The sequence below is a fragment of the Mobula hypostoma genome, chromosome 3, assembly GCF_963921235.1.
Source record: "Mobula hypostoma chromosome 3, sMobHyp1.1, whole genome shotgun sequence".
In the NCBI taxonomy this organism is placed as follows: domain Eukaryota; kingdom Metazoa; phylum Chordata; class Chondrichthyes; order Myliobatiformes; family Myliobatidae; genus Mobula; species Mobula hypostoma.
The window spans coordinates 71507207-71520392 of NC_086099.1; the positions used below are offsets into that span (position 1 = coordinate 71507207).

The 13186-nt window shown below is 38.3% G+C and overlaps 1 protein-coding gene across 2 annotated transcripts in view; it reads right to left on the reverse strand.

Annotated features, from left to right (window-relative positions):
• LOC134344083 (3',5'-cyclic-AMP phosphodiesterase 4-like) overlaps positions 1–12673 on the reverse strand; it is a 42655-nt gene extending 29982 nt beyond the window's left edge. The window contains exon 1 of one of the 2 annotated variants that reach the window (XM_063043316.1): positions 12548–12673. The gene's annotated coding sequence lies outside the window, so the exon portion shown is untranslated. Of the gene's footprint in view, positions 1–12243; positions 12386–12547 lie in introns of those variants that run through there. The other variant, XM_063043317.1, reaches the window with a different exon arrangement.
• Positions 12674–13186: the final 513 nt, after the last annotated feature.

The following is a 13186-nucleotide window of genomic DNA, read 5'->3' on the forward strand; positions in this document are numbered from 1 at the left end:
ATCTTATTGTAATTTTTATTTTAGAGCATAGTTTGATTTGTATGTTTGTGACTGCAAAAAATAGTCGCAGCACTTCCTTGTTTGCAATGAAATGCAAAATCAGTCGCTTTGGAAACATGAAAGAGGAAGTGGAAAATTTTATTTACAAGATACTAGGAACTTTAGAACTGGAACAGAATTTGAATGTATGTCTCACTAGATGGTGGTACGACAATTAAAAAATGCCATCTAAAAACCTAATTGAATCTTGGTCTTGCCTGAAACAGGATGGAATATAAAAATGAGACATCTATCACACAAAGTTTTGATCAGACCCCATCCAGAATGTTACACTTAGTTCTGGCACCAGACCTCAGCCATCATATATTGACCACAGACAAGGTGCAAGGCAGATTGACTGGGATAATATTGGAATTTAAAGGGTTAAATTACAAGAACAGATTCTATAAACCTATTTGTCCTCCCATTAGTTTATAAAAGGGAAGAATGATCCAGTGGAATTGCCTAAGCAGATAACGAATTCCATAAAGTATAAAGTAAAAATTCCATTTTACAAAGTAAATGGCAGGATACTTGGTAGTGTGGAGGAGCAGAGGGATCTGGGGGTACGTGTCCACAGATTCCTGAAAGTTGCCTCACAGGTGGATAGGGTAATTAAGAAAGCTTATAGGGTGTTAGTTTTCATAAGTCGAGGGATAGAGTTTAAGAGTCGTGAGGTAATGATGCAGCTCCATAAAACTCTGGTTAGGCCACACTTGGAGTACTGTGTCCAGTTCTGGTTGCCTTACTATAGGAAGGATGTGGAAGAATTGGAAAGGGTACAGAAGAGACTTACCAGGATGCTGCCTGGTTTAGAGAGTATGGATTATGATCAGAGATAAAGGGAGCTAGGGCTTTACTCTTTGGAGAGAAGGAGGATGAGAGGAGACATGATAGAGGTATACAAGGTATTAAGAGTAATAGATAGAGTGGATAGCCAGCGCCTCTTCCCCAGGGCACCACTGATCAACACAAGGGGACATGGCTTTAAGGTAAGGGGTGGGAAGTTCAAAGGGGATATTAAAGGAAGGTTTTTTACTCAGAGAGTGGTTGGTGCGTGGAGTACACTGCCTGAGTCAGTGGTGGAGGCAGATACACTGTGAAATTTAAGAGACTACTAGACAGATATATGGAGGAATTTAAGGTGGGTGGTTATATGGTAGGCAGGGTTTGAGGGTCGGCACAACAATGTGGGCCGAAGGGCCTGTACTGTGCTGTACTATTCTATGTTCTATAAGGTAGATACAATGAACCAATATTATTTGTTGAGAGGATTTAAAACAAATGACCACTGTCTTTTGAACAAAACTTTGCAAATTGGGAACAAAATCAGAAAGCACTTCTTTTGTATAAGTGGTGGTGGAAATAAGAAACTCATGCTGAAAATACTGTGGATGCTGGATTGATTAAAATATTAAAAACTGAGTTGAATGGATGTTTGCTTTTGGGGAGATGGGGTGTCCAAGGCTAATGGCTGAAAGGTGAGTAAAATGGGATACAGATTAGTAATGAACCAAATAAATGGTGGTATAGATTTATAGAGATGGATGACTTCTCTGTTCTGTGTTATTGGTTACTTTCAGCCAACTTTTAAAATTTCCTATTGAATAATACTTTTGCAAGGTGGCATTTCCCAGAGAGGATGGGTTTATCTCATGGTTTTGATCCAAGTAATGTTTCCTTTCACATCTAATTATCCCTTCGTGAGGAATTGGGAACATTTTGGGCTTCCTACGGGAGGCTGGCCACCTGACCTGTATCGACATGACTGAGTGACGGTGAAAAGAATGTCCTACGTTGTCTATTTTTAACACATTTTTTTTGGGTTCAGCTCAGGTCTGATATGAACAATACATTAAGTCCTTGTATTTCATGTCAGATTGGGTGGCTGTTTATAGATAACTGCACAACTTTATAAATGTATTGTTGCATGAGAGTGAGCCTGTTTGGGGCTCTACAATGCTTGGTGCTGTGTGCTCTGACTGTGCCCGACTGAGGTCTGGATTTCAGTCTTGTTCTATACTTGAGTCTCATATCTACCTATCTTCCAGTACTACCATAATTTCAGTCATTGCTAAATGTACTTCTTCTATGCTAAATTCTGATTTGTGGCATTCATATTGCTTTTCTCCCAAAAAAGTTACCTGAGCCCTTTGCTTGGTTTTGTATTTGCTTGAACCTGTTTTGTCTCCAACCAATTCTATCAGATTCAGTTTGCTTTGAAGATCTATGCTTATGAATTCAATTGTTCAAAATTGTTTGAGGTATTTACTTAGGGGGAGTCAGCATGGCTATGTCATGCTTGTTGAAGCTTCTAGAGTTTTATGAAGATGTAACCAAAAAGGCGGATGAGGGCAGGGGAGGGGATGCTGTCACTTTGGGTCTTTGGTAAAGTCTTCGACAAAGTCCTAACATTGTAGACTCATTTGGAAGGTCAGGTTCCATGGCAACCAGGGAGAGCTAGTTAAATGGATTCAAAATTAACTCAGCGGTAGGAAGCAGAGTGTTTTTTGAAGGTTGTTTCTCAGAATGGAAGCTGGTGACTAATGGTGTGCTACAGAGGTCTGTGTTGGGACCCTTGTTATTCTTTATATAAATTGATTTGGATAGAAATGCCCAAGGCTTGATCAGTGAATTTGTTGATGGCACAAAACTAAGATGTGCTGTTGTATAGTGAAGAAGGATATTGTCGATCGCAGGGGGATATTGATCGTTTAGAAAAGTGGGTTGAGGAGTGGTAAATAAATTTCAATATAGTTAAGAGTGAGATGATGCATTTTGGAAAGACAAACTAGATTAAGGCTTAATCTAGGCTGGGCATGAGGTAATGGAACAGAAAATTTAGGAGTACAAGTGTATAGTTAGTTGAAAGCAGTGCTGCAGGTAGACAGGGTGGTGAAAAGAGGTGTTTAGCCATCATCAGTCAAGGCATTGAGTACAGCATTTCAGATGTTATGTTGTATTTGTGTGACTCCTTGGTGATAGTGCACTTAGAGTACTGGTTACTCTATTATAGGAAAGACAAGGTTAAACTGGAAAGTATGTGGGCATGATTTACAAGGATGCTTTCAGTATCTGAAGGCTTGAATTATACAGAGAGGTTGCAAGGCTAGGTTTTTATTCCTTGGAAAGTAGGAGGATGAGGGATGATCTTATTATAGAAATGTTTAAAATTATGAGAGACAAAAGACTGATAGTAACAGTATTTTCCCTGGGGTAGATGAGACCAAAATGAGGGACGTAGATTTGGGGTGAGAGTGAAAGGATCTAAAAGGTATCTGATGAGAACTTTTTTCATGCAGAGGGTGTTGAGAGTATAAAATGACCTGAGGAAGTGATTGAAATGGGTAGAATTTTATCGTTTAAGAACCACTTGCATAGGTACATGGAGGGACAATGCTTAGAGGGATATTGGCCAGATAGAGGAAATTGGGTCTAGTTGGCTGGGCCAGGACTCATTGGGATAAATGCTCTGTGCTATTCTATTCTATCATTCTATGACTCTGCTAGTCCATGGTCACTGCTTTATAATCTCTGCAGCTCAGCTGTGTTGATGTAGAGTCAAACAGCACAGAAATAGACCCTTTGGCTCACTAAGTCTGTGAAGACCATGAAATGGCCATTTATATTAATTCCATTTTTCATTCTTCCTGTATCCCTTTCAACTTCCTGCAATTTATGCTACTCACCTCCACACTAGGGCAATTTACACTCATCAGTTGACTTACCAACACACAGATCTTTGTGATGTGAGAGAAAATCATAACACCAAAAATAAACACATGCAAAGAAGGCATGTAAATTCCACACACACCACAATGAGGTCAGGATTGAACCCAAGTCACTAGTGTTGTGTGGCAACAGCTCCAATGGCTACTCCACTCAAAATCTCATGCTATTGAAAATAATAACCTTTTTTAATGTTAAAAGTCTGTTTGCTGCAAAAGCTTCTACAGTTTCAGTTGCATGTTAATGTTTGAAAAGTTGGCCTTCAAATGTATGTTTTGCTGTAACTGGCCTCAGTTAATTTAATGATGTCGCCATTTCTAGATACCAGAGGTTCCTTACAGCCGGCTGATGCCTGGAGAAATCTGCGCCGGTGAGATTATTAAATTGTTGAAGGCAGCAACAAACCCTGTCCAGAAAACCTGGTTCTTATTCATTCTCCTGCTCTGTGATTATACAGATGTTATCCTTTTTCTAATGTTGAGAGACTAATCCAACAGTTGCAGCAATTGTTAAAAGGCAGAATAAATGTGGTTTTCTTCCAAACAAGAGGAAATCTGCAGATGCTGGAAATCCAAGCAATGCACACTAAATGCTGGAGGAACTCAGCAGGCTGGGCAGCATCTATGGAAAAGTGTACATTTGATGTTTTGGGCCAAGACCTTTCAGCAGGACGAGTCTTCTTTTTGTTTACTTTTTCTTCCTTATAACACTTTCTGGCAAGTTTCCTTGCTAGTCTGTGATCACACATTGATGGTGTGGAATATTGAACTCCTTATTTATGTAATGGACCCTTTGGTAAATTCTGAAAATCTCCAGTGTTTCAAAATATTATTTAATTCCCACCCATTTCATTGATGATCTTCTCTCTTAATGGAATTGGAGAGATTAAAAAAAAAATCCTGTTCTTTGCATATTTTCACTTTACTAGTTTGCATATTTTCACTTAAAAGTACTCACCTTGTACTAACTTTCGGTTATTAGAATCTTTTCAGGGTCTCGATAATCTCTCAATAAATGCTAACATACCTCTGCAAAAAGGGGTTAAAGTAAACTGGATATCTGGTGACTCAGCTGTTGCTGGGACTTGAAAGACTTAAGTTATGGAGAGAATTTGAACGGGTTGGAACTTTTTTCACTGGAGTGTAGAAGAATGAGGTGTGATGTTATAGAGGTGTATAAAATCATGAGTGCAAAGCTCCTAGTCTTTTTCCCAGGGTTGGGGATTCAAGAAAGATAGGTCATAGGTATGAGTTGAGAGGGGAGAGATTTCAGAGGAACCCGAGGGGCAAATTTTGTACCCAGAAGGTGGTCAGTAAGAACTGCCAGAGGGAGTGGTTGAGGCAGGTACATTAACAACATTTAGAAGGTAGATGGATAGGAAAGGTTTTAGAACAGGGGTCCATGGCATAAAAAAGGTTGGGAACCCCTGATTTAAAGGGATACGAGCCAATTGCAGGCAAATGTGACTAGTTTAGATGGGAACCTTGGCCAATGTGAACCAATTGGGTGAAAGGACCTATTTCCATGCTATATGACTCTCTGACCCTCTCAGAGAAGAAATTCTTCCTTATTTCTGTCTGAAACAAATGACTGTGTTCCCTAGTTCCAGACTAGGGGAAACATTCTCTCAGTATCCTCCCTCATAATCTTACATATTCAAATACATCAACCCTCTTTCTTCTACAATCAAGTGAGGTAAAAGTCTAATTTGCTCAAAGTAATATGTCAGTTCCTTCATTAACCTACTGAATGTTCTCTGCACAGTCTCCAATGCAAGTGTACCCTTCCTAAAATATTGACACCAAAACTGTGCAGTGTACTCCAGGCACGGTCTCATACTGCATCAAAATCTGCTTGTAAAATAAAATTGGAAATTGGAAAGCCAATATTCTATTAGCGTTACCATTTATAGGCTTTGTGTGCTATGATCTAGGACCACAGTTTCCATTGTACTGTGACATTTTGTCAGCTCACACCATTAATACAAAAAAAAGTTTTTCGTTCTTTCCATTGTAGATAATCTGATATTTTCCTACATTATGCTTCATTTGAAATCTTGCCTACTACCCTATTTGTATCCACTGGTGGGCTCTTTAATTCTTCTTGACAACTTATTAACCTACCTGTCCATGTATCATTGCTGAATATGACTACAGTATACTCAATCTCTTCATCCGTCATTAATACAATTTTTAAATGGTTCTGCTAGTTCAAGTGCCAGTTTGAAAACTACCCGGCTGTTTTCTGTTAGTTAGCTGATTCTTTGTCCATGCCAATATTTTACCCAATCCTATCTTCTTCTGTGCAGTAATTTTATGTGGAATTTTAATGGATGTCTACTAGAAATCCACATCTGCTTGTTTTCCTTTATTCATTCTATTCATTACACACTTAAAGAACTAGAGCGAATTTATCAAATGTGATTTTCCTTTTCTTTAAACCAAATTATCTGTACTTGATTACCTTATGATTTTCTAAATTGAGTGGCCATTGCCACCTTAATTTTCGATTCCAGCATCTTCCCAAATGATGATGTTAGTACAACTAATCTGTAGTATCCTGCTTTTTCTCGTTACTGAATAGTGATGTTACATTTTCATTTATCAGCCCCAGATCACAGCTGATAGCCCTTCAGACTTCTGTGGTGAACATACTTTCTATTTCTAACTGTTATGATACATTAAAAATTGGTTCATATTTAAGTAGCCTTATCACATTTTAATGGTTATCACAAAATGTTATGGTAAAACTGAGTTACTTTTTTTTAATTTGCCAAAGGAGCCAGTCAGTATAAGAGAACAATTAAACAAAAAAACACATAAATAGGCAAAATTATCCTAAGTAATGCATTGCCCCGGTGTTACATCCAGAGCACGCAGACCATGCAGAGTAAAATAGTGAGCATCAGGCACAATGAGCCGGTTTATTGTGTTTGTGCATCATATACCAGGGACTCCCTGGGTTATTGCTGTCCTGATTTAACGGAAATCTGATTCTATGCAAATTCTCTCATATGTCGGTAAATTATTTTTCAGGATCGTAATAATACAGACATCCCACCTCTCCCAGGAGTTCCGGGAGTCTTCCACATATCGATAGCGGCTCCCTGATGCCCGCAAATTATATACAATACCCCCGGAAATCGATTTTTTAGAGAGGGAGAGGGGAAAAAAAAGAAAGAAAATGAATGAATCCTGCTTTATCTCTCTTTGTGCTAAGTAGACCTATCAGTTTTCTCTGTGGGCGGGCTTTACTGTCGACCTCTCTCTCTCTTCCATATTCCATCAGTTCAGTTCCTGCCCTCTGTAATGATGCTGAAATGATCCGAACAACTGTCGGTGATGAAGTACAAAAGCCTGGCGAAAAAATTCCCAAGGCTGGCGGTGACAACCTGACTACGCGAGGCTGTCCTATATGGGCGGGGCGCATTGGTGTCTTAAAGGGGATTAGAGCAGGGTTTAAATTGGAGCGAAATTCCAAAATCGTCTGCTAAGACATCTTTAAAAACGCGCACACAGCAAGCAAATTCTTTGGGGTATTTTTTCCTGAAACACTTCCACTTACAGGTACATTAAAGCCCGCGATGGGCTGGGTTTAAGGACAGCCATTTTCAGAAGAAAAAACGATTTTAATAAATACCCGGCCCCCACCGAGGTCTCCTCATTATGACAGTGAACTGTTTACCTGTGCTGTGCACTTTATATGCATTTTAAATTACACTTTATTAAATAATATGGTAATATATTGTTTTATGTGGTGTGCATGATATATGTATTGTGGCTACACCGTGGTTCGGACAGAGGTTGTTTCGTTTGTGGACAATCAGCCAGATGACAATAAACTTGAACTTGAAGAAACAGAACTTCTAAATCACTCATTTAAAATCCCCCATTTCGATGTAAAAAAGTAAGTTCTGATCCCAACTATTGCAGGCAATCTTTGTGTGAGTGTGTGTGACTATGGACGTATATGCGATCGGACGTTGTCCAAATGGATGTTAAGCGGCACACACCTGTAATAAGGATACACCTTATGCTTTTATTTCTTTTAGGAATCACCACCTATTAGGGAGGGTAAGCGCAGGGAAGGCTGCTCAAGTATTTCACAGTTCTTTTCAGCAGAAAACCAAAATCTGACAGAGAATGTCACTAGAGCTGAGGTGTACTTTATATCTTTCAGCGTTGAGCATAACCTGCCATTCCAGGTGTGTAAGCACACAGGCAAGCTATTCAGGAAAATGTTTCCTGATTCAGAAACAGCAAAAAACTATGCCTGCTCATCAACCAAGACAGCAGCTATTGTGAACATGGCACATTAAGACAGAATTCAGAAGTCAGCTGTCTCTCAAAACACTTGTGATCTGATGTCTTGCAAAATTAACAAATTCATTGACACAGACTGCTATGAGGTTGAGACTTCCAGTTGAGACCTCCCTGAAATGAGTTTTTGCAGGGTGGGATGTCTGATAATACCACAAAATGTTTATTATTCATTAATGATTGGTTACAGTATAGATATCATTAGTTTAATTGTGGTAGTGTCAGGGTGAATATTCAATGAAATGAATGAATTGTGGTTGCTGTATGTATAGCAATATGATATGGATAGCTATAGGCAAGGAACTTTTCTGACTTGCAGTGAAATTAACTTATGGACATCTCAGTACTGCCTGTATTACCCAAGGGGGTAAAAAAAACAGAACGCAGGGGACCAATACAGGTTGATTGAATTTGCTCAATCAACCCACAGGCCTGATGGAAAGAGAGGGAGAACTTGCCTTATTTTTGGGTGCCATTTTGGCTACAGAAATAGAATGTAAGCAATGTACTGCATACAGTTTGTTGACCTATAAACCCGATGTTTCATATCAACATTAATGTGACTTAATTTTCTTGTTTAAGGCAGCCCAGGAAAACCTGCCATGCTGATAATTTGATTCCATGCTGTGCCTTAAAGCAAGCAGCATTGTAAACAATATACCTCATAGAATCTCTGGTGCGTGGAGATAGGATTTTAAATAAATAAAAGACAAATAATTGCATGTTTTGAAAAATCATTAAATAAGTATTAGATTAATTGGATGCTTGTATTTGCTCTCATTGCTGCTCTGTTTAGCTGCAGATTACAATGTCAAACAACTGTTTTACTGGAGATTGGTTTTAGTTTTGCCTTTCAATTAAGGGTAAACTATTGCTCAGCATACCTACATAACTACACCCTGATTGTATGTTTTAACAACATGACATAGGAATGGTAGGTAGTGGTCACATAAATCACCAACAAAAAAAAAACACTCCAATTCTCAGTATTTTCTGAATTTTAAATAAATTACTTCTGTATAAGTAAAGCCTGGAAAGATTTTCCATGTGTCCATATAAAAGAGCAAGTGATTGCATGAAATTGTTCAAGAAATGTTTTTAAAAAAGGAGGGAGCAATTGGCCCGTCTTCTGTACAACATGAAAATTAAGATGCAAAAATACAACTGACTGCAGATTGCAGACTATCTATCTATTATTCAATAATTATTACCCTAATTATTTCAATAATTCTCATAAAAGCAGTTACTAGACTTGTTCTGCTTTGTCTCAGAGGTGGAGTTGAAAGTGAAACCCAAACAGAGAGTATCGCAGTCACCTTCTCAATGGTAACTTAATGCTTTTTCTTAAATCTACCAATAAGTGGAGCTGGAGAGTAAATGCTTTGTTCAGTAACCACTGATATTCCATTTTCAATCTATTGTTCCCTTCCTGTTTTCGTCCCCAAATCCCCGGTCAGATTGCTAGTCTTGGTTTAAAAAAGCTGATACATCTTCACTCTTATCTTTTAGCCAGAGGGTGGTGAATCTATGGAATTTGTTGCCACTGGCGGCAGTGGAGGCCAAGTCATTGGGTGTATTTAAGGCAGAGATTGATAGGTATCTGAGTAGCCAGGGCATCAAAGGTTATGGTGAGAAGGCAGGGGAGTAGGACTAAATGGAAGAATGGATCAGCTCATGATAAAATGGCGGAGCAGACTCAATGGGCCGAATGGCCGAGTTCTGCTCCTTTGTCTTATGGTTTTATGGTCTTATCAAAGCAATGAACCACCTCAGAATGCCTGACAAGGATCCACATCTCACTTGCAATGTGCTCAAGGCCAAATTGTTTGCACTCTTCTGCAGCCTGCTTATGAGTTAAAACTGCCCTATGACAAGCTTAAGCCTTTAAATTTCACTGTTATGTATATTTTTTTCCAAAAATCTTGCCGTGTTGCCTTTTTCCTTGCCCATATCTAGTCATAACAATAGAATTTTTTGTAATAGGCATTTAAAGATCATAATGTATAATGAAAGCTATACATCTTCCTTATCAAATTATATAATATCTAAAGTACCTTTCATTTTGCACTGATATCCTTTCTCTCTGGAACCATAAATCTGATTTTTGTTCCTCTTTTGTTGTTTGTTTTGGATTTCCAACCAGTGTGACCTTTCTGTTTCACATTAATTAATCACACTTTAAAATACTGCCGACATTTACAGTATGTATCTGTCCTTGCAATTCCACTATGGCACAGAGGAAACTAAGCATTCAAGACCATGTCACAGGCATTTCACATAGAATCTACTCGCCAAAAAATCCCACTGATCAGAAAATGTCAGCTACCCATTGGAAACATTTCCATTTGAAATATACATTTTTTTAAGTAATACGGTTCTTATTTCTGCACTGAAACGTAACCAATGTCTCTTTAACCACTAGACACTTTCCATGTCTCCTTATGACGTAGTTGGAGGCCCTTCGGCCCTCTGAGTCTATACTGGCTCTCAGAGTAACGTCATCATTCTCCCATTCCTATTCTCCTATAACCTACTTCCTTACTCGTGCTCAATAATACTGTCTCAGCTTCCCCTCCATCGTCATCCTTCCACCATTTACCTACATAAGGGGTAATTATAGTAGACAATTAACCTAACAACCAGCACATCTTTATGTGAGGAAACTAGTAAACTGGAAATCCATGTGGCAACATAGGGAACTTTAAATGGAGAGTGCATGAGATTGGGATTGAACACGGGACATTGGAGCCCCATTGCTGCCCTAAATTTACAAATTATAATTAAAAGTATTGCTAGGTGTTACAGTAACGCAACCTTAACATTGAGACAGTTGCAAATTCAAGAGCAAATTGGATATCTTTCTATGGAGCAAAACATTTATTATTGTGTTGATTTCAATGTAATGAGAATTAGGAGTGTTCTGCAATGATTTGATAATGTGCTTATTGAAACAGATCTTTTGGACCACGGCATCTACACAGATTACTAAGATCCACCTACAATAATCCTGCTTTGCTTTTTACATCCTCATCAGCTTCATTTTCCTCACCCCCAACCACCACCCATCCACATCATGGGTAATTTACAGTAGCTAATTAACTGACCCATCCAGCACCTACAGGGAAGGCAACTGGACCACCCATGGGAAAATGCGTAAACTTCACAGAAGCAGTAGCAGAAGTTAAGATTGAACCGATGTCTTTGGATCTATGAGTTACTACATGTGGCACCATTGTGGTCTGCTAAACCTCCAGTGGAAACTGGCTATTACTATGTATGCCTTCCACAAAATGCATCCACTGACTTTTTCTCTGAACTTTCATCTAGTATGAGGGGAGAAATACTTTACTGTATTAACACTACACATTATTCTGCTCTAGTTCCTTACAATTAATGTAAAACTGCATCCTCTGAGCCAAGTTCTGTTTGCACATGATTAATATGAATACAAAATATATTTGTAGAGTGATTTCAAGCCTAAAGCTGCTTTTCCAGATTGGGAAAATCATAGATAAATAGAAGGTAGTTATCAACCCATCTTTTATAATGCTATTCAGATGCCTTGTGATAAAAATATTCTTTTCATGTAAGGGTCATATCAACTCATTGTAAAAAGTGAAATTTCACTAACTAACATTCTACAAAGCCTATTGCAGCAGATGCAAGTTCAAAGTCTGAGCCATTAACGTTTACAGTAATCCTGATATTTGTCAAAGTGTATTTTTGAAGTGAAGTTGCTCGTTAACTCATTAGGGTGTGGCCTCATTTCAAGCCATATGTTTATAATAAACTGTATTCCTTACCCGCACCAAGATGTGCCGTAAAAGTACTCAAAAAACCAAGGGAAAGCGGTGATCGAGCTGTGCAATATTGGAATCTATTTTTTCTTATGGAACTCCCCTTTCTGACTAACCACCTATAGCTTTGTACCTGCTACAGGAGCTTGCTTAAAGATTGAACAATGAAATGTGCAGCAAAATTAAAGTAACATATTGCATTAAAACATACACCTCTCAAATCCACGTACTGTTTCTCACAAAAAGTGAATGCTTGGCTAAAGTTCACAAGACAACAGTTTACGAAAAACATGCTGATTGTCGGTCACCACTCTACCTGTCGTACTAAGCTTGCATATTAAGGCTAAGGTGCTACTCACAGGCACTGGAAGCTCAAGGTGTGTACTAACAGAACAGGTCAGTGATCCGATCCAGTACAAGGGATGAATTTTCCAAAAGAAATGCTAAATACGAGCTGATCATTTTCTGAGTATTTCAAAAAAATATGACAATGCTGTTCATCTTGACAACTCGAAGTAATAGGTGTGTCACCTTGGTCAATTTGTCTATTTATTTAAATGTAATGAAACAAGAAACCAGAAATATTGCTGCATCATGTATTAATTATTAAACCAGCCAAAAGTTCCCACTCAATGATTCAAGATAGAAGATTAGTTTCCGTACCTGAGGCTTAGTCTCGTTGAGTCAGGAAAGGTGGCTCTGATTATACATCCTCATGCTTGGTTTCCTGCACACCTTCTACCTTTGAATTTAAGGTAGATGTTTGAAGCTGCTTAGTTCTGGATTTGCATGACCTCTCATATTGCTACATTTCGCTAAAGTCATTGGTTATTAAAATACCATGTGACTGGAAATCAAAATAAATACCTGTATTCTCACTCACCAACCTGCAAGTGCTTTAACCCCTTCCTCATCTCTCCCTCTGGGCAATATTTTGCTGAACGCAAGCACTAAACCAACAAATGATTTGTAATAATATTTAAGAGGCATAACTCAAATTTTACTCATAATAATGTTAATTTGAATGAAATGTTAGCCTCAAGCAAACCTGCTCATTCTATTGATTGAAACATGGCAAATTTATGTGTGCCGTGAATGGGAATAATGTACAACTGGATTAACCTTGTATTTTCTTGCGATATTATAATTTTGTGGACAACACAGTTTATTTCCTTGTGTGTTTCATAAAGTTACACATGATATAGCATCAGATCACAATTGTCAAATTGAAATTAATACTAGAGTTTATTTCCTAATGAGAGAACTATGTGGAAGCTAAAGACATATAACAAGTGATGAACT